Genomic DNA, 20303 nt, shown 5'->3' with positions numbered 1-20303 from the left:
CTGGGTAGGAGCAGATGCAGGGGAGGCCAGCTGCACAGGGCACAGGCTCAAGGGTCAGGAGATACACAGAGCTACCTCTGGGAAGAGAAGAAGTGAATTGGGGCCTCCCCAAACAGGCTGGTACACGGCAGTTGCAATGTTGGGTTTCAGGCTGGAAGCTGAGAATGCACTGGAGAATGGGAATTTCCTGGCTTAGTTTGGCTCCTGGGTACAGAAGCAGGGTCTCAGAGTAGAACTGGAATTAACACAGGATCAATGCAAAAGGCACTGAAAGTGCAAAGAGCAAAGGCAACTCTTCCAAGGAGGCACCAACACTCTTCACTCCAGAGGGGCCATGGTGGGGCCCCTTGCCTGCTACTCCTTCATAGCCTGGTACCCCAAAGTACAGCACTACAACATCAATGAGCTGACCTCACCAAAGTACACAGAATCCACAATCAATCCCTCCCACTCAGAGAGAGGCCTGGTGGGGAAAGAGAACAAGAAAACTGCAAAGAGAAAGCTCCGTCAGTCAGGAACCGACTCCAACAGGGACCTCCAGCAGTTTATGGAAAACCAACAGGTTGAGAGCAAAGGACCAAGAGAAGCAGAACAGCAAACAGATAATTCGAGGACAGGATGGTGCTTTAAAAGAGATTCTAATGTACATCACCAGAAAGATTGGAGAAGCTATTGCATTTATAAAATGAGACAAGGAGACTATGGGAAAGAAGCAGGAAGGGAATAAGAAACTCAAACAGATCAGAAATCATATGAGTGGGTTAAAGTCCTATGTGAAAAGACTGTCCAGTTTTGAAAAACAGAACAAAATGCAACAATAGACTGTTTATAAGAAACAAATTTTTAAATGACTCCCTCCACCCCACACACACATCTGGCAGAAACTAACAAAAACCAGGCATGGAAATATTAATATTATACAAAATAAAATTCAAAGCAGAAGTCAAAGAATGATATTTTGCATGGCTAAAGATAACATACATCCAAAATGTAATTATCAAGAATCTTCATGTCACTGGGGAAAATATTGCCAGTTGTCTACTCAATATCTATTCCCCCTGTCTACTTTAGTAATAAAATTCCAATTTTACTCAAGGAAGCCTATGTTCCCAGTGACTTAAATCCATTTCCTGATCTCTATGTGACCAGAGATGGTCATGTTCTAGACAATGACATTTAAGTGGAAGACACTAGGTGAAATTAGTATGCATCACTCTGTCCCTTACTCTTTCCTTTCTTTTTGCCTAAGAATTAGATGCAATGGGTGGAGCTCTGACAACCATCTTGTGTTCACGAGGATGAGGATCGCGTCCAGAAGCTGACAGAGTAGAAAGTAGAATGGGCCTATGTCCCTGGTGCCTTCGTGGAACTACTTTATCACTCTTGGGCCAGTTGGCTTCAGTCTTCCTTTATGTAAAAGAAAAATAAACTCTGATCCTACGTAAGACCCTACATTTTAGGTCTCTGTAATCTGGACGGAAATGAAGTTTCTAACTCATAACACACATAACTACTTAACTTTGGAATATGTCAAGCAAAATCCGTTCAAATAAAAGGTGAAACTAACAAATCAAAACTCATGCTGGGATTAATACATCTCTAAAATCAATGGATCTTATCTCAGTTACAAGGCAGAGATCATCAGACTGGATAAAAACACAAGACCCAACATCAAGCTGCTAGGGATGGAATTTAAATAAAACAACAGATAGAAAGTAGCAAGATGGAAAAAAGATACACCATGCAAATGCTAAGTATAAGAAACCTGGCACGGCTTTATCAATATCGGTTAAAGTAGACTATAAATCAAGGAGTATTACAGAGAAAATGAGAATCACTTCATAATGATAAAGTGGTCAATTCATCAAGAAGACATAACAATTTTAAATGTGACACACCTAATAACAGAGCTTCAAAATACATGCCGCAAAAGAAATGAAAGGGAAAAATAGACAAATCTACAATCACGGTTGGGGATTTTGCCATTCCTTTCAGTAATTGATAGAATACGTGGGCAGAAAATCAGAATGGCTCTAGAAGACCAGAGCAGCACTAGCAGACAACTGGCATTTATACAACATGCCACCGACAACTGTGGAATACCTACTCTTTTCACCTCTACATGAAACAGTCATCAAGAGAGTTTTATCCCAGGCAAAATCACTGATGAAGGAAGCAAAATTAAAAGCTGATTTGAGGACATTATGTAATAAACAAGTTTGATGTCTCAGATATACATCGAACATATCCCAACAAACAGAGATAAAACAGTTTTTCCAAACCATATGAAACAGTACCAAAACCTGACGGTGGTAGGCGCCCTCCAAGATGGCCCAGGGATCCCCACATACCAGTAACCACACCCTCATGCAATCCCCTCCCATTGAGTATGGGCTGGACTTAGCGATTCCCCTCCCATGAAGAGAATAAGGTGGAAGTGATGGTGTGCGACTCTGAGACCAAGTCATGCCGGGCTGCCTCTTGTCTCACCCCTTCTAGGGGAAGCCAGCTGGAAGCTCAAGCCTCCTACCGACAGCCATGGAGTGGGTCGAGCCATCCTGAAAGCAAATCCTCCAGCACGCAAGTTTCAGTTTCCTGGAGCCCTGCTAATAGCTGTTGAAACCTCATGTGAAATCCTGAGCCAGAACCATCTGGCCCTGCTGCTTCCAGACTCCTGACCCTTAAAAATTATGTGGAATTATAAATGTTTGCATATTATGCTACTAAGATTGGGGGTTGTTTGTTATACAAAAATAGTAACCAATACATAGACTGTTCAAATAAAATTCAATAATTTTTTTCAAATTGAAATTTATAGATCTATGTTGCCTGACTACAAAGTAATACAATTAGAAATTAATGACAAAAGAATAACAAAAATAAATCTATTTTCTTAGAATTCTTAAAACTTTTAAATAACTCTTGGCTGAAGAGGCAATCATAATTGAAATCACAAACTATTTAGAAATAAATAGAAATGAACAGAGTATATGTTAAAATCTAGAGGGTGTAGACAAGTACACCAAGGGAATTTTCTAGCTTAAATGTATTGATTAGAAACTAGGAAAGGTTGAGAGTAAGTGAACTAAGCACTCATCTCAAGAAGATAGAAAAATAAGATAAGCAAAATAAATCTCAAAAAGTAAAATGAAAGAATTGATAATAAAGATAAAAATATAATTAATAAAATATTGTGAATAATAAAACCAAAAGGTTATTCTTTGGGAAGACCAATAAAAGAGACCTTTTGACATTTCTATTTGCTAATTAGGCAAAAAGAGAGAAAGAAGATGCAAATAAACACATTAAAATTCATAAAGAGGTTCAAATTATTTTTTAAAATACTGTGTATAATTATTAGTTTAGTTTCCTAGCTGCTGAAACAAATGACTTATACTGTGTTGGCTAAACAGCAGGAGTTTATTGGTTCATGGCTTCAGAGCCCAGAAGGCTTGTTTCTTCCCCAACTGGTATCTTCTGTGTCCAATTTCCTTTGCTCATAAGGACTTCAGCCATATAGGATGAAGATGCACCCCTATTTGGTTTGGGCACACCCCAACTTCTATCATCTTCAGAGACCCTATTTACAAATGGGGTCACACCTACAGGACCAGGGGTTGGGACCTGAACAAGTCCTTTTGGGGGGGCACAATTCAATCCTCAATAGTTATATACCAGATATTTAGAATTGAATTGAAATGATAATTTTTTGATACTGTCCAAAAGAAATTTCTTCAAGGATAGAAATGTTCTGTATTTGCACAGAATGCAAATACAAATGTGGCAGTCACCAGCCACAGGTGTCATTGAGCAATTAAATTGTGCAACTGAATTTCTAATTTGATTAAATCTTATTTAAATTGAAATAACTTCATGTGGCTAGTGGCAATTGTAATATTCCACACAGTTCTAGAAAAAAATAACAAAATTTGAGTTAAGAATAGGTGGAAAATTTGGTTAGTCCAAAATCTATGAAAGAATTTGAAAGAGTCGATAATGATATACTCTAAAAAACAGTCCAGCCTTAGATGTTTATTAATAGGTCAATTCTACTAAAACTTCATAAACGATATCTATGTTATACAAACTTCCAGAGTATAGAAATAGATTTCTTAAAAAAAAAACTTTGAAATTAGCTCTGATGCAAAATTCAAACAGGAAAGCATGTGCACACATACAAACACACAGGAGACATACATATGCTACAGTAATAAACAATCCCAACATTCAGTGATTTATACCAGGAGTTGCAAACAAAAAAAAAATCTGGCCCACCATCTGTTTTAATTTGGCCCACAAGCTGGAAAATTAGTTTTCACCTTTTTAAATGGCTGGAAAAACTGTCCTCAACCACTATTTTTGAACACTGAATGACTTTGGAAATTAGCTTTTGCTATAGACTTGATAATGTTTCTTAATGAACTCAAAATTCCAAGGCAAAACCACTTATGAGAAAACTATATTGCAGTAAAATCACTTTGATGACAACAAATGTTAATTGAATCATAAGTAATGTCAAGCTGCTTTATACATTTCCTTGCTGCCAAAAGTTAAAACAAGAAGTGAGATCTCTATTCCCACACAAATTTTCAGTTGATATATTTTCCAAGCTCCAACTATATTTCCAGCAGCGTTTTTCAGACCTCTGTGTGATTGCAAAGGAAATTTCCATATTTCAAAATCCATTTAGCTGTGCAATTGAGGGGTTTCCACCTAACCTCAATTGTAAGTGATTAGTCTGTAATGTTATGATGTGCTAGAAAGCAAATATCAAGAGAAGGATCTAACAGAATTCTAAAAATGAATTCTCTCAATTAAAATTACTCACTCATGAACAGATATTAGTATTTGGCAGTAGCCATCTGTGAGAAAAGACATTTTAAAAGATGAAATCTCATTACAGATCCGCATTAGCAAGTAAACATTTGCAATCCTTTGATGATAAGAAAAACTAACTTTGAACTCCAATTAAGCAGAAGGTTATCCCCCCCAAAATAATTCCATTCTTCTCATTAGTAGACCGATATTAGAAAAATATATACTCAATTTGTTTTTAATTTCATCAGTGAAATACTTGCAGAAATTTGTTTTCTCTCATTATATAAGTATCTACATAATAGCTTTGACTTTGCCTCTTGGCCCACAAAGTCTAAAATATTTACTATCTTGTCCTTTACAGAAACAGTTTCCCAATCCCTCATTTGAACAATTATGGTTTATTTCTCACTTATGCAACATGTCCATTTCTGGTTGGCAGGTGGCTTTACTCATCTTAGTTGCTCAACACCTCAGGTTGACCTTGAATGTTGCTGGTCACTAAGTCAAAGGGGAAAAAAATAGCCCAGGACATCTTATAGTGGCAATAAAATAGTTGGCCCCAAAGTGCGATTCATTGGTCAGGGGTCCAAGAAATGCAATCCCAACATGTGCGCAGAAGCCAGAGAGCTGTGCTGATAAGATATGCTCACGTCTAAATGCTCAGAACTTGGGGGTGTTTCCTTATGCAGACAAAGAGTCTTCACAGGTATAATTAAGTTAAAAATCCCAAGATGAAGTCATTCCAAATTGTCCAAGTGGCCCCTGAATTCAATGACAAGTGTCCTTATAAGGGACACATAGAGGGGGCAGAGATGGGAGCTGTGCAGCTACGAGCCAAGGAATGCTGGACACCACCAGAAGGTTGTGAGAGCAGCTTTCACAACCCCTTGAGTTTGACTTCTGGCCTCCAGAACTGTAAGAGAATACATTTGTGTTGTTTAAGCCACGTAGTTTTTGCTCATTTGCTAAGTCCACTGTCAGCCTTGCTACTCATTATATACTGGGGGCCCTGGAGGAGGAGAAAAAAGAAGTAGAAGAAAAAGAGGAACAAATATTAGGAAAAGAGATAAAAGATATCCTTATTTCAAGATAATATGGCCATCCACTTAGAAAGTCTAACGGAATCGAGTCATAAGAACTAATCGGAATTTTGAGAAGCTAAAGAGACTTCATGAGGTGACCATTTGCTAGGCTGACAACTCCACTAGAAAGCTCATTTGAAAATATCATGAGAAAGGATTCTATTTCCAAGAGCAACCCAAACTGTCAGATACCTAGGAATAAATTCATCAGGAAATGTATAAGAAAGAAATGAAGACATTTTTCACTGGAGAAGAGAAACAGAGTGAATTATAATGATCCCGAGTGAGAAGATTTAATACTGTTAAGATTTTAGTTCTTCAAAAATTTATTTAGGGCAGTGCAACGGTGGCTCAGTGGCAGAGTTCTTGCCTGCCATGCTGGAGACCCGGGTTTGATTTCCAGTGCCTGTCCATGCAAAAAAATAAATAAATAAAAATAAATTATTTATAAATTAAATTCAATGTCAATAAAAATCCCAAGATTTTTTTTTATTAATTATATCATGCTAATACTAAGGTTCGTGTAGAACTTGCCCAAGAATTTCCAAGAAAAATAGTTTCAAAAGCAATAAGGGACAATTTCCATATCAATTGGGCTTATAAAGTTTTTTTATTAGTTATTGTATTTTTAGAGTAATTCTAACTTTAAAATCATATTAAAATATCTTTTCCCCACCTTGCCTGTGCCTGCCCCTGGCCAGTAGTTCTCCACGCCCCCAGTATCCAGCCAGACTCCCAGTGTGCACCGATGGAGCAGATGTAGGCAAAGCAGTGGTGGCCAGGCTTGGACTGGGGCTACTGCTTCTGGTGCTGCTCTTACAACACAGATTTATCCAAATCAAACAACCGCCATAACACTTTCAAGAAACTTCTCCCAGAATACCTTAGCTGCCCCCAGTCCAGCTAATGCCACCACCCCAGGAAGGAGCAGTGTCCTACAGTCTACAGCCAGCCTCCTCATGGTTTGACTCTCCCTTTTACATCTCTACTGTTTAAAAAGACTCACATCAAAAACATCTATATTTCCCTGTCATCTGAACCCAATCCAAATGGCACCTAAAGTCCACTGCGGAAGAACATTGAATCCACTGTTTCCATTCTTTATTGATGCAGAAAATGAAGAGAATCCCAAATTTGACTGGTTTGAAGAGCATGTGAAGGGTTTGACTGGATGATGAATGCCAACATTAAATCTGCTGGCGCTTCATGTAGAAGATGAAAAGAGACAACATCCAAAATGAAGAGATTATTTCCTCAAATGTGACTTAAGAAATATGAACACTTAAAACTCTACCTTGAAAAGCAAATAGGTTTTCTCCTATCTAAAGAGAAACAACGGGGTGTGGAATGGAGATTCAGTTTTCATTTGGCACAGTAAATATATAGGGCCATGAAATAATTAGGTCATATAAAACCTCCATGATCTATTTATATGTACCTTAGAAGGAACCTCCAGATGTTACTGTATATTCTCCATGTATTGTTTCACCAATACTAATTTAATGCTGATAAACTAAATAAAAGTTTTATATTGTTAAGCTATCACTGTTCTCTTGGGAACTCAACTCTTATCTCTGAGGCTTTAGATTTGATGTTGTATTGACCTTTTAAAGTAGTAATTGACATATACCAGGCAATGACGTATTGGAATCTACCCCCCAATGCAAACATAACAAATGAATCTTGCTTATCCACTTATAAAATCAAATGGTAGGCATTTCCTACCACATTCCCATCCAACACCAGCACCAGATCCATTTAGCTAAACTGATTCCAAAATGTGCAAATGCACTGACCACAACCAATTTCAAAATATTTCTGCATATGTCAAATACTTTTTACAATTTAATAAACGATCTGTTTTGAAAGTAAAATTGACAGGTCTTGAAATTTAAAAGATGATTGTGAAGGAGCCAAAAATAATATAAATCCAGTATTTGGGAGGTGAAGACTGAAACCTGTCCTGCATTAAATTCACAAAAACTTTTATATTCTTTCTGTAAATACTTGTTTTAACTTTAAATCAGAATAACCACATTTGGAACAGTTTCTGTACCAGTTAACATTTTTAGATAGTTAGAACTTCATCCTAGGCCTAAAGCTGGCTTGTTCTGGAAAGCAAATCTTTTAAAATGGCCTCAATGCACAGAAACCTTTTTAAAAACAAATACCCCATGGAGTTTTTATTCTCATGGTCACACGTCAATACTTAGATGTCCCTGTATGTAATATGGCCACAGTAGTCTTATGGAGAGTCATTTTCTTTCCATTTTTTTTTCTTTAGAAATTCACAGGGCAACAGCCAGATCCAACAGATCTCAAGCTATTGTGTGTGCGAAGGAACATTCCCTTTTGCTTCAAATTTGAATGCTATACATCTTGTTTTAGATTGTATATTGTGTTTGTGTATTTATGCTTTGATTCATCATAACTTCTCATGTTATGGAATTGATTTTCATTGAATACAAATCGTAAATAAAAAATGGCTAGAAGAGCCAAAAAAAGTACCTTTTAAATTAGAATAATGATTTATATAAAATAATTTTATTACAATGATGAACAATTGGACTGAAAATAATAAGATGGTTAACTAAAACAGGTGTTATAACATCTACCAAAATTTAAAGACATGTTCATAAGGTAGAGCAAAAAAAAAAAAAAGCACGATAAATTTTTAAACATCAGTGGTAGTAACAGCAGAAATAGTAACAAATGTTAACATTGTTAAGCCCTCACTATGCCTCACAGTCTGTTCCAACTTGCATCAACTTCTTTAACTGTCACAATTCCATTAAAGAAGTAAGTACTCCTTTAATGCCCATTTTAAAGACAAAAAACTGATGCACTAAATATTTGGTTGGATTTTTCTATTCTAGAGAAATACTCTGAGTAGCTAGGTGGTACTGGCACTGTAACTGCAGAGCTTTTATATGCTCTGAGGTCAGTTAATAAAGGTTTTCAAGCTGAAGTTGTAATGTTGTCACCTCACCCACCCATCAATTTTGATTCAAGGAAATCCACCACCTTCTCCAAAGCTTGGAAGCAGAGAAACCAACGGAGAAGGGCTAGCGGTCCTGCCCTAGAGGGTGATGAGGCCCCTTGCCTCCTGACCTAGGGAATAACAGGTGGAAATTCCACTGCTCAGCTTCAGCTCACCTGGACAGCTCTTAGGAATGGACAACCCTGTGTGAGAGGGGAATGAGGGACTAGAAAAGAAATCACAAGGCTAAAGCAGATGCTTGGACTTCCTGAGTGGGTCGACAAACATAGCTGTCTGAATCCTTACCTCCTAGAACTAACATATGATTCCATAACCAGATTGACCCAAGCTGGGCAAAGCTGTAAAATAGTCTCCTCCCCTTCTCCCCTGCCCCATCTCCAACCACAGCCTACGCTAACACACCACCAACTCACAGCTCAGCTCTGACCTGCCCAAATCACTCAAGAAGGAAGCATGGAATTTTGAAACACTTCAACGCTTAAAAAAATTTTGCAGGGGGCGAATAAAAAAAGAATGGCCCTGAAGCAGACAATACATAATGCCAGGAATTATTAACAGTAGCATTTCAGGCCCGACAGGAACGCATGAGAAGGAGGCCTGGCCGGCCACCAGCCCTCCAGCAGCTGGGTTGTTGGAGATACAGCTGGTCCTGACGCTGAACAGCTCAATTAGCAGGCAGTTCTGTCTTTTCACCCCTGAAAAGGTAACCTGATTATCCTCCAAGTATAATATGTTTGACAATTTAAAATTCTCCCCAAACCCCTATGGAATAATTAAAGAGTTATAAGAATAGAAATGTGAACATTTCCTGATGGATGGCGGCGTGCCAGCCCTATAAAACACAACTGCAGGAAAGACGTGGCTGCCTAATAAACAGATGGAGTTGATGAAAACTTCAGACATTTAAGAGTTTCCAGTTACCTAGGTCAAAGGCTGGCACCCTCTTCGGTCTTCTTGGGCAGCAATTTGAAGCTCAGATGAGCGTTCCCTTAAAGCACAGGGTGCCCTCCGGCTCCTATGCATCCATGGCATGGCCAGGTGGACATGACCTTTGAGACATCCCAGACTCAAGTACAGATCTAGGAGATGAACTTAACTAGCGCTACAAAGCAGCTTTAATTTAGAAAGTGAAAATGGCACTTGGTGTTAAAGCCTAAGACCCTCTAGCAGGAGAGCATTAATGAGGCTGGTGAAGAGACGGATTAGAATAATGATTAAGTGAAGCCGCTGGTTCCAAAGCAACAGACTTTGCTCAGTGCTGGAGGAAGGGTTTAATGCTAATCCGGGGAGGCAAGGACAGGGATCCCACATTCTTTAAACTGGACTGGCCATGCTGACTTAACAGACAATTCCACTTTTATTGTCTCCACTTGCTGTCTATGCACCTACCATATGCCAAGTAGTTTGCAGAAAATTGAACCTGCAGAGGTGAACAACCAGAGGTGGTCCCTGCCCTCTGAGTCTTACAATTGAGAGCAAGAATAAACATTTTCCTGCAAAAGGCCAGAGAGCAAATAATTTGGCTTTGTGGGCCATATGGTCACAACTGCTCAACTCTGCCATAGTGGCCAGCAAGTGATATAGACAATATGTAAATGAAAGGGCATGGGTGTGTTTCAATAAAACTTTATTTACAGAAACAGGTGGTGGGCTGGATTTGGCCCACAGGTGGTAGTTTACTGATCTCAGGTCTAGGATATTAAACACACACAGGGCAAATAGCATGCTCCAATAATTGTAACCACTTTGTGCCAAGTGGTGTTCTAATATTTATTCATTTAATCCTCACAACAACCCTCTGAGTTGTTTTATGATGCCCATTTTACAGATGAGAAAACTGAGGCACAGAAACATTAACAGCTCAGCCCAGGACACACAGGTAGGTAGTAGGATGAGCTAGGTGTGAACCCTGCAGCTCCAGAGCCTACACACGTGACACTGTGATGCCCCAGACCCCCTTGTACCCACTGCCTCTCAAATAAGTACAGAAGAACAAGTTGGAATTAACACTTAGAAGAGAAAGAATAAAATGACATGAAAGAAAATAACAGGTAGGCCTAACTTCCATGGGGTAATTGGGGAATGGTTAAGCCTGCCGATCAGAAGGGGCCACGCAGGAAAGTAGTAGAGGAAGAACATTCTATACCTTATTCATTTTCTATTACTGACATTCAAATTACCTCAAACTTAATGGCTCAAGACAACACCCGTTCATCATCTCACAGCTCTGGAAGTCATAGTCTGCGTACACCCTTCTGGTTTCTCTGTTCCAGTCTTACAAGGCCAAAATCAAGGTGTCAGTAGGACGGCGCTTACCTGAGGCCTCTGGGGAGAACCACTTCCAAAGCTCACTCAAGATGAATTTAGTTCCTTGTGGTTGCAGGGGTGAGGTTCCTGTTTTCTTTCCAGGAGGCTCCCTCAGCTCCTTATGTCACCTACTTCTCTCATCACCTTGCCCATCCTCAAACCTGCAACTGGTGCATTCGGCTTTTCTCACATTTCCAATCTCTTTGACATTCTTACCGGCTGCATCTCTTCTGCCTCCAGAAGGAGAGAGTTCTCTGCTTTTAAGGATTTCATATGATTAGATAGGGCCCACCTGGATAATCCAGGCTCCTCTCCCTAGCTTAAGGTCTGTAACATTAATTACATTTGCAATTACGTTTTCGATCCCATTTTAATCGGTTCTGGGAATTAGGGTGTGGCCATCTTTGGGGAGCCTTTTTGCTTACCTCACAGGCAGAGGGACGAGCATATGCCAAGGCCTTCACAAAGAAACTGAAATAAGGCCAGTATGGTCAGAGGGAAGCGAGCACAGGAGAGCAAGGAGAGAGCTCGGCAGGGCCAGGCTAAGCGGTGGGGAATGGCTGAGGCTGCGAGGCTATGCAGCACATGAAAAGAAGTTGATATTTCGTTCTAAGAGCTATGGGAAGTGATGAAAGACTTACAAACAGAGATGAAATAGGATCAGATACATATTTTTTAAAACGATTAGCTGCTGGATAGAAAATGAAATAGGGGCAAGAACAAAAGTGGGGAAATTAATTAGGGAGCTATTGCAGCGGTCTAGAGACAAAACGGTTGTGACCTGTGATAATGATGGCAGTGGAGCTAGAGGGAAGGAGAAAGATCTGAGATACGTTTTATAGGAAACGTGATGTTATATTGGATGCAGGGAGTGAAGAAGAGAGAGATGTTAAGACGAGGAAGGAAAGATATTTGGAAGAACAGGTTTGGGTTGAAGATCATGAGTTCTACCTCGGACATGCATTATTGAGTTGGCTATTGGATATCACAGAGGCTCTGTCGAGTAGGGAGAAATATGATTTTAGAGGCAAGACATGTCACAGGGTTTTTGAGTGGGTTGAAAAACCCACTCAAAAGGGTTTTTCAGTATACTTGAGAAATTCTTATCACTGGCCTCACGTCCTGGGGTTAAGGTTTGGAGTCGCCAGGAGGGGAATGTTAAAGGGCCTACAATGTATGGCACACTCACACAATAGTACAGCTCAGCTGACTGCATTGGCAGGCCCTCTCAGGAGGATGTCAGCCTGCAGGAGGGAATGGAACACAGGATGAGATGTTCCTGATGACAAGAGATAAGCCCAGGACAGGCCTTGGAGGTGGGCCTGGGCGGGAGGCATCTCAGGAGGAAATGTGGATTAGGACCTGCATGGAACCAAACCACCTTCCATTCAGCCCAAAACTCTGACTTCAAAAATAAGACAATAATCAAAGAGAGGCTTCGGAGATTTCCATGAGATGATTCTCACCCAGAGAAGGGGACCGGAATATCCATTTCCACTACCTGCCAGAAAGAAAAGTGCACAGACTACCCTGAGGATGCCTCAGGGCAGAACAAAGAAACTCAGCATGATGGAAAGTATGCAATCCAAAGAGCAGAGAGAAAAACAATGAAGAAATATGAATAGAGCCCCGAGGAAACATAGGGCACTGTTAAGTGTACCAACATACACACAAGGGGAGTACAGAAGGAGAGGGGAGCCAGAAAGTAGCAGAAAAAGTATTAGAAGATATAACAGCTGAGAACTTCCCAGATTCGAGGGAAATTCATAATTTACTCATCCAAGAAGCTAAACTAACTCTTCTATCATAGCAATAAAAACGACAGATAATAAAAAATGTTGGTGAGGCTGGGGATAAATTGGAACTCTCATACAGGGCTGATGCAGCCACTTTAGAAAACAGTTTGGCAGTTCTCAGAAGATTAAACACAGAGTTACCATATGACCCAGCAATTTTAGGAATGTACCCAAGAGAAATGAAAACATATGTCCACACAGAAACTTGTACACAATTGTTCATAGCAGCATAATTCATAATAGTCATAAACTATAAACAACCCAAATGTTTATCAGTCGATAAATGGATAAATAAAATGTGCTACTGCTACACAATGGAATATCATTTAGCAATAAAAAGAGGTGAAGTGCTGATGCATGCTACAACATAAATGAATCTAGAAAACATCCATCTAAGTGAAAGAAGCCACTCAAAGTGGCATACATGTTGTGTGATTTCATTTATATGAAATGTCAGAATAGGTAATTCCATAGAAAGAAGAGGTAGTTTAGTGGTTGCCTATGGCTAGGGAATTGGGCAAAATGGACAGTGACTGCTGATGATTATGGGATTTCTTTTTGAGGCCAGGAAAATGTTTAAAAATTGATTGTGATAATGGTTGCAAAACTGCAAATATACTAAAAAACATTGAATCATATACTTTAAATGGGTAGATTGTATAGTCTTTGAATTATATCTCAATAAAACTGTCATTTTTTTTTGAAGAACAGTAAGAGGATTACTATGAGGATTCAATTAGTTAAAATAGTAAAGCACTGACAACAGTGTCTGGTGCATAATAACCCCTACAGAAGTGTCATTATTTTTATGAATTCAGCCAGCATTTTATGTAACAACAGCCCCCACTGATGGAGCTCATACCAAGTGCTGGAACTATGTTGAATGATAAACATGCAAGTTTTCATTTAGCCCTTCTAACAATCTGGGAGGTAGATAATATTATCTTCATTCTATGGATAAGTCAAAATCCAGAGCTGTTTAGTAATTTGTGCAAAGCCACACTGCGAGATAAGTGGCAATCACTGGCGGTGACCTTGAGATCTGATGTTGTTTTCCCTGTGTTTTTACAGATGCTATAACAGCACAATTTGTACTCAAAGATGGTATTCTTAATGTTTTAAATTTGTAGAAATCTTGTTTGTGCATAAGTTAACTCAAACACAGAATTTCTGTTCTAGTTTCAAACTGAGCCCTTAAATGATTTTTTACATGCCATAATGCATGTAGTTCCCTTAATGGCTTCTTAGAAAATGTGGGTTTTTCTTAGAAAATGTGGACTGCCAGTGAGGGACCCAGAGGCTCTGATAGGGTAGTGATCAGGAGTGGGGTCCAGAGAATTGAGACCCAGTGTTAGAAAGAATGAAGCACTCCACAGTTTGGTTCAAATTAGGTCATGTATGCCAAAGCACTTTGCAAACTGTAAAGTATGCCGAGTATCATCATTGTTTAACAGGCCTAACAAAATAAGGTACTAGTTAAGAGCCCAAATTCTAGGGTGAGATAGCTGGGTTCAAGGCGCAAAGCTACCACTTCTTGACTCTGGTGGGTACCTAAATTCTCTGAGACTTGGTTACCTCACCTGGGAAATCTCTCATGTATTTCCCTGAGGAAATGCCGGTAAAGAGCCAACACTTTTCCTGGCACCCAGCCAATGACAGCCAGTGACAGTTGTGGCTTAAATATAAAATAGCAGTAATATCTAGCCAGGTCGCCACAGAAGCAGGATTTGCCAGAACCCCTCCACCCAAAAAATGTTTCTGAAAGTAGAAAATTGACACCAATTCATTAATTTGTCGGAAGTATATATGTAAACAAGAAAAGTTACGCCACTAAAAATATTTGATCATTGACCTGTTAGGTGTTCCTGGTACACCTCCATATTCCCAAGAAAGATTTCACTTGGTGAAGTTAGTTCTAGGGTGCATACCGTGATGTATATTGTAGAGGTTTTGATTGACATTAGAAAGACTTTCAACAGTTTTTCAAAGGCACTAAAAGATTCTCCTTTTGTCCTTCAGCGTCTCTTTAGTAGACATCATGTGAACATTATTTAGCTGGAGCCATGGAGCCTCTGGCAGAAACACTGGGTTCCCTGTGTTGGCGCCTGTTTGGCCACTTTGTTCTTAGATGAAAAGGTGACTCAATCTCCACCAAAGAAATAGATTGACAGTTTTGGCCAATTGAAGAGGAAAGCAACATGGCTTTGTTGCATTAATACTCTTTTATAAGTAAGTTGCCCAGGGGACTTTCTTTGATTGCAGCCTTCAAAATGGGTTTAATGTCTAAGCGTTGACCTTACTAGGTGTCTCGTAGTTAATAAATCATTTCCAAACAATCCTGTATTTACTGAGATATACTGCATACTGTGTATGCATTAATTCTTTAAGCCACAAACTCCCCTTACCTTTGTCTGCTGAAAATATCCCCAATAAAATATTGTTTCATATTTTTACAACTCTAGTTTCTGTAACACACACTGTACAAGCTGAGTTTTTTATGTGAGGTAATGAGGGAGAGGGGGAAAGGTGGATCTGAGTTTCTTCAGTTCTTGGATTTAAGAATCTTTTTCCAAGAAACGTGTTAAATTTATTAGAATGTAGAGTGTGAGTGAACATACCCTCATGATTTACATTTTCTAAACCTGCAGGTCACTGTCATGTGGTCTTCTACCAAGAGTTAGATCATTAGGTCATTGCCCTAGCTCAATTCCAGAGACTTCTCTCCATCCTCACCACTAGGATTCAATCCAGGCATCCATCATCTCTCACCTGAACTGATGCAGAAGCTTCCTCACTGGTCTCCCTGCCTCCAGCCTCAGGCCTCTCTAACCTGGAGGCCACATCAGAGGGTGGGATACAAAGGATTACCCCTGTACAAGGAATTCAAGAAAAATGAGGTGCCACAAACAACGAAGAACGGGTTAGTATACACATTTCAATCCTCCTTTCTTCCCTTGTGAAGTTCTATAAGTGAAAACACTTGTCAACAAGCAACTTTTCATTCTGATGAGATGGGCACTAGCAAGAGATTGTTTCCTCTTAAGTTCACACTTCGTGAAATACACCTAAGATTGAGGCAAATCAATGCTATCTTTCTTTACTGAGAACTTTATAGTAAACTGTACCTTTATGCCCCAAGGCTAATAATGCTTTAGTCTCACAAGTGAGCTCCACTGACAATGAACTGTCAAAAATAAATGGCTCCGTTCTTGCTGTTCCTCTAGTGCAGCAAGCTCATTTCAACCTCAGGTCCTTTGCACATGCTTGTCCTTCTGCCTAGAGCCCAAACCAAGCATGGTTGCTCCCTTCTCCGAATACAAGTGTCATCTCACATCACCTCCTCAAAGAGGCCCTTCTGATCATCCTACCTAAGACAGCCCCTCCACATCATTTCCTATTTCCAGATGTTTCAGCTTTCTTCCTAGCACTTGTCACTACCAGAAATGTGTTTCTCTTTACTTGTTTTTGTCTGTATCTCTCACCACAATGTAAGTTCCAAGAGGGCAGGGAGTTTGCCCATCTTATTGCCACATCATCAGCCACTAACGAATGCAGTGCCTATTAAAAGAGTAGATGCTTAATACATTTTTGTTGAATGAAAAAAAAAAAAAAAAGCAAAACCTAAAAAGCACATGGCTCCAGACCAGGGTATCTACAAGGACCCAGAGTACAAAGCTATTAATACCCATCGACCTGGACAAGCACCCTGATGTAGCAATCTTGAATAGAGTTTGGTAGAGTCCCCCTCAAAGTTGGGGGAAGGAAAATGGGAGGTAGGGTGAACACACCACTCTTTTCCTGACACCAATACTGCCCCCTTGAGTTCTGACTTGTGGTATACTAGATCCAGCTTGTACTAGCTTGAAAGAGAAGATTGTTAAATTTTCAGGAATTTTGCAAGCTGGTTGTAAAATGGTGCCATTATTTTAAAATGTGGACTTATAATTGAATGGATTATGGAAAAACAAAGGTAATAATGACTCAGAACTCATCACTCCTTAGTCATTGTACTATAATGAATGGTCTTGAGGTTATTTGTATCTATTGTATCTGTATGGAGGAATTACCATGTAATGGTCAAAACTCCATGTTCAGTGATAGTTGATAGCTTGAAATCAGCCATGGTGGGAATCACACCACAAAAAATTAGCAAAGGATGCAAGTCATTGTTTCCCATGTAGTTATGGACATTTATAACTGCTTCACTTGTTCTAGTGCACCCCTGTGGGCATGAGTCTGTAGAATTGGCAAGCAGAAGGCCTGTCTTCTCTAAATGTGGGTGTACCTCCCGGGAAGAGTGGGTCCAGGGAAGGTCATGCGATCCAAAAAGGGCCCATCAGAGATATCTGGAAAGGGGATTCAATTAGATACTGGCTGAGGGAGGGTCTTTCTCCCTTTGAGGTTGCAATCTGGAAGGGGCATATCAGCCTGGAGCCACTGGGACTCACTTTCTCCCATGTGGAGGAAGCTTGTCAGAAACCAACAAAGCGGAAGCCAAAGAACAGCATGAGAGAACGCACTTGCTGCATCATTTAAGCCCCTCGACCTAACTGCACATGAAACCAGACCCAGTTCCTGGGGTGTTCAGATGCATGAAAGAAAACAATCCTTTGGAGTGTGAGAAAAAAAATTTTTCTTGATGTTCAATTAAACCATCCATATAAGTTATATTAGGAAATGCACTAGTCAAAATATAAGTTTTGTATCAAATAAACATTTTTGCTTTAGTCTCACACATAAGTTAAAGTTTTAAAATATGAATTACCACCTATTTCCAACACAAATGTTAAGTTGGATTTCTTTCCCTTATAACTGAAAAAGTCCTGACCTATATATCCTTCTTAATAGGATGTAAGTAGACCATTGGGCTCTGGTCTCCATTTTGCTCTTATTAAAAATCAAAAATGTCAGCCACCTACCAGAAGGGAACGGGAAGGAACAGAGCATGGCAGCAAAGCTGGCCTCCCCCCAGCTGGGTGCATCTGGACAGCATGTCTACTAATGCAAAGGCTCCCAGGAGGAGCTGCAAAGAGTCACCCCGACTAGATGAGGAAAGGGGAATGGGAATGGGGAGAGGTGTTCAACATTCTTAAAGGAGCCTCCATTTTCTATAAAGGAACACAGAACACAAAAGTCGAGTCCACACTACACAATTTTCTCTGGATTCCAATTTTTTCATGTTGATGCTGCTCTACATCACTGGTTCTCAAATTTGAGCAGGAATCAAGATCTTGTTAAAACACAGACTGCTGGGCCCCACCCCCAGAGTTTCAAATTCAGTAGGTTTGGGATGGTGCTCATCAATTTATTTCTCTGTCAAGTTCCCAGAGGAGGGAGATGTAGCTTGTTCAGGAATCTCACTCTGAGAACTATTGTTATTATTATTATTTTAATTCAGTCAGACTCTCCAGATTAACAGGTTTTTATTCTCATATATTATAATTGTTTTTTAATTTGGAACACTTCATGAATTTGCGTGTCATCCTTGCACAGAGGCCATGCTAATCTTCTCTGCATCATTCCAATTTTAGTATATGTACTGCCGAAGCGAGCACACATATTAATTCTATTTTACTTTATTATTTTTTTAACTTTGTTTATTGTATAGTATAACATATAAACAAAGTAAAGAAATAAAACAGTAATAATTTCCAAAGCACTCTTCAAAAAGTGGTTATAGGATAGAGTTTGTCATGGGGTACCATACAATCCTCTCATATTTTTCTTTCTAGCTGCTCCAGAATATAGGAAGCTAGAGGGCTTAAATACTTTTTTATCATCACAATCAACTTTTTCTTTCCTTCTTTTTTTGGGAACAATAACATATATACAAAAAAGCTGTAAATTTCAAAGCACAGCACCACAAATTTTAGTTGTATTTAGTTTAGAACATATTTCGGATTTTGATATGGGTTACAATTTCACAATTTAAGGTTTTTACTTCTAGCTGCTCTAAAATACTGGAGACTAAAAGATACATCAATTTAATGATTCAGCATTCATATTCATTTGTTAAGTCTATCTTCTATGCATAATTCCACCATCACCTTTGATCTTTCCATCCCTCTCTTTGGGGTTGTTTGGGCTATGGCAATTCTAAATTTTTGTTCTTGGAAGGGTCTGTCACTAATATGGTAGGGAGATGGAACTATCTGATGTTTTGGAGAGGCTGGGCTAGGTTTCAGGACTTATCTGGACCAGGGACCCATCTGGAGGTTGTAGGTTTCTGGAAAGTTACTCTAGTGGCTGGAAGCCTTGTGGAATCTTATATATTGCCCTAGGTGTTCTTTAGGATTGGTTGGAATGGTCCTGGTTGGGGGTTGGCAGGTTATGACAGGTAGCAAGGTCTACCTGAAGCTTGCATAAGAGCAACCCCCAGAGTAGCCTCTCGACTCTATTTGAACTCTCTCTGCCACTGAACTTTTATTAATTATACTTCTTTTCCCCCTTTTGGTCAGGATGGAATTGTTGATCCCATGGTGCCAGGTCTGGATTCATCCCTGGGCGTCCTCTCCCACATCACCAGTAAGAATTCACCCTTGGATGTCATGTCCCACGTAGAGGGGAAGGCAATGATTTCACTTCAGTTGGGCTTAGAGAGACTGAAGCCACATCTCAGCCACAACAGAGGTCCTCTAGAAGTAACTCTTAGGCATGCCTACAGGAAGTTTAAGCTTCTCCACTACCTACACAAGCTTCACAAGAGTAAGTCTCATGACCGAGGGCATGGCCTATTGATTTGGGTATCCCTCAGATTTGACACAGTATCAGGGGATTCCCTGATGAGAAGGTTTAATAGTTCCATAGTCTTTCTCCCCTCCTTCAGGGGACTTTGCTAATACTTTTTGATTATCTGCTTAATATACTCTAGGATGTTTCCAGGCATTACAATAATCTATACTGGACTAAAGGACCTCTTTCTCATTCTGTGCTTCCTGTGTTTCAGTTGTTCAAATGAGCTATACAGATAGGTTGAATTAGATTACGCACTGCAGAAAATTTCAATTGCAGATCAAATAAAACTTTCTTCCATTGGTCTCAAAGAGTGTATGTGGTTCTAAAATATAGACACTGTCTTCCATACCCCTATATTCTGAATTACTTTAACCCCAACTTGTTCGACTTTGTTCTTATCTCTAAATATCAGGGTATATATATATATATAAAACAGACTCTCAAAATCCAGAAATAATAATCACTACTCCAGACTTAATGTGTCTGCTCTAAAACCTTACAATCTAGGCCCCTGTTTTTTTATGAACATTTTCTAAATGCCATTCTTGTTTTTTTGTTTCTGGC

The 20303-nt window shown here is 39.5% G+C and overlaps 1 non-coding gene across 1 annotated transcript; it reads right to left on the bottom strand.

Annotated features, from left to right (window-relative positions):
• Positions 1-18452: 18452 nt before the first annotated feature.
• On the bottom strand, positions 18453-18559 carry LOC143654630 (U6 spliceosomal RNA). The gene has a single exon (XR_013161836.1). It is a non-coding gene; the product is annotated as a U6 spliceosomal RNA (small nuclear RNA).
• Between the last annotated feature and the right edge of the window lie 1744 nt (positions 18560-20303).

Source organism: Tamandua tetradactyla, chromosome 13 (genome assembly GCF_023851605.1).
Source record: "Tamandua tetradactyla isolate mTamTet1 chromosome 13, mTamTet1.pri, whole genome shotgun sequence".
NCBI lineage: Eukaryota > Metazoa > Chordata > Mammalia > Pilosa > Myrmecophagidae > Tamandua > Tamandua tetradactyla.
Note: the sequence above shows the minus strand (reverse complement) of the source record. Positions and strands in the feature narration are given on the sequence as shown.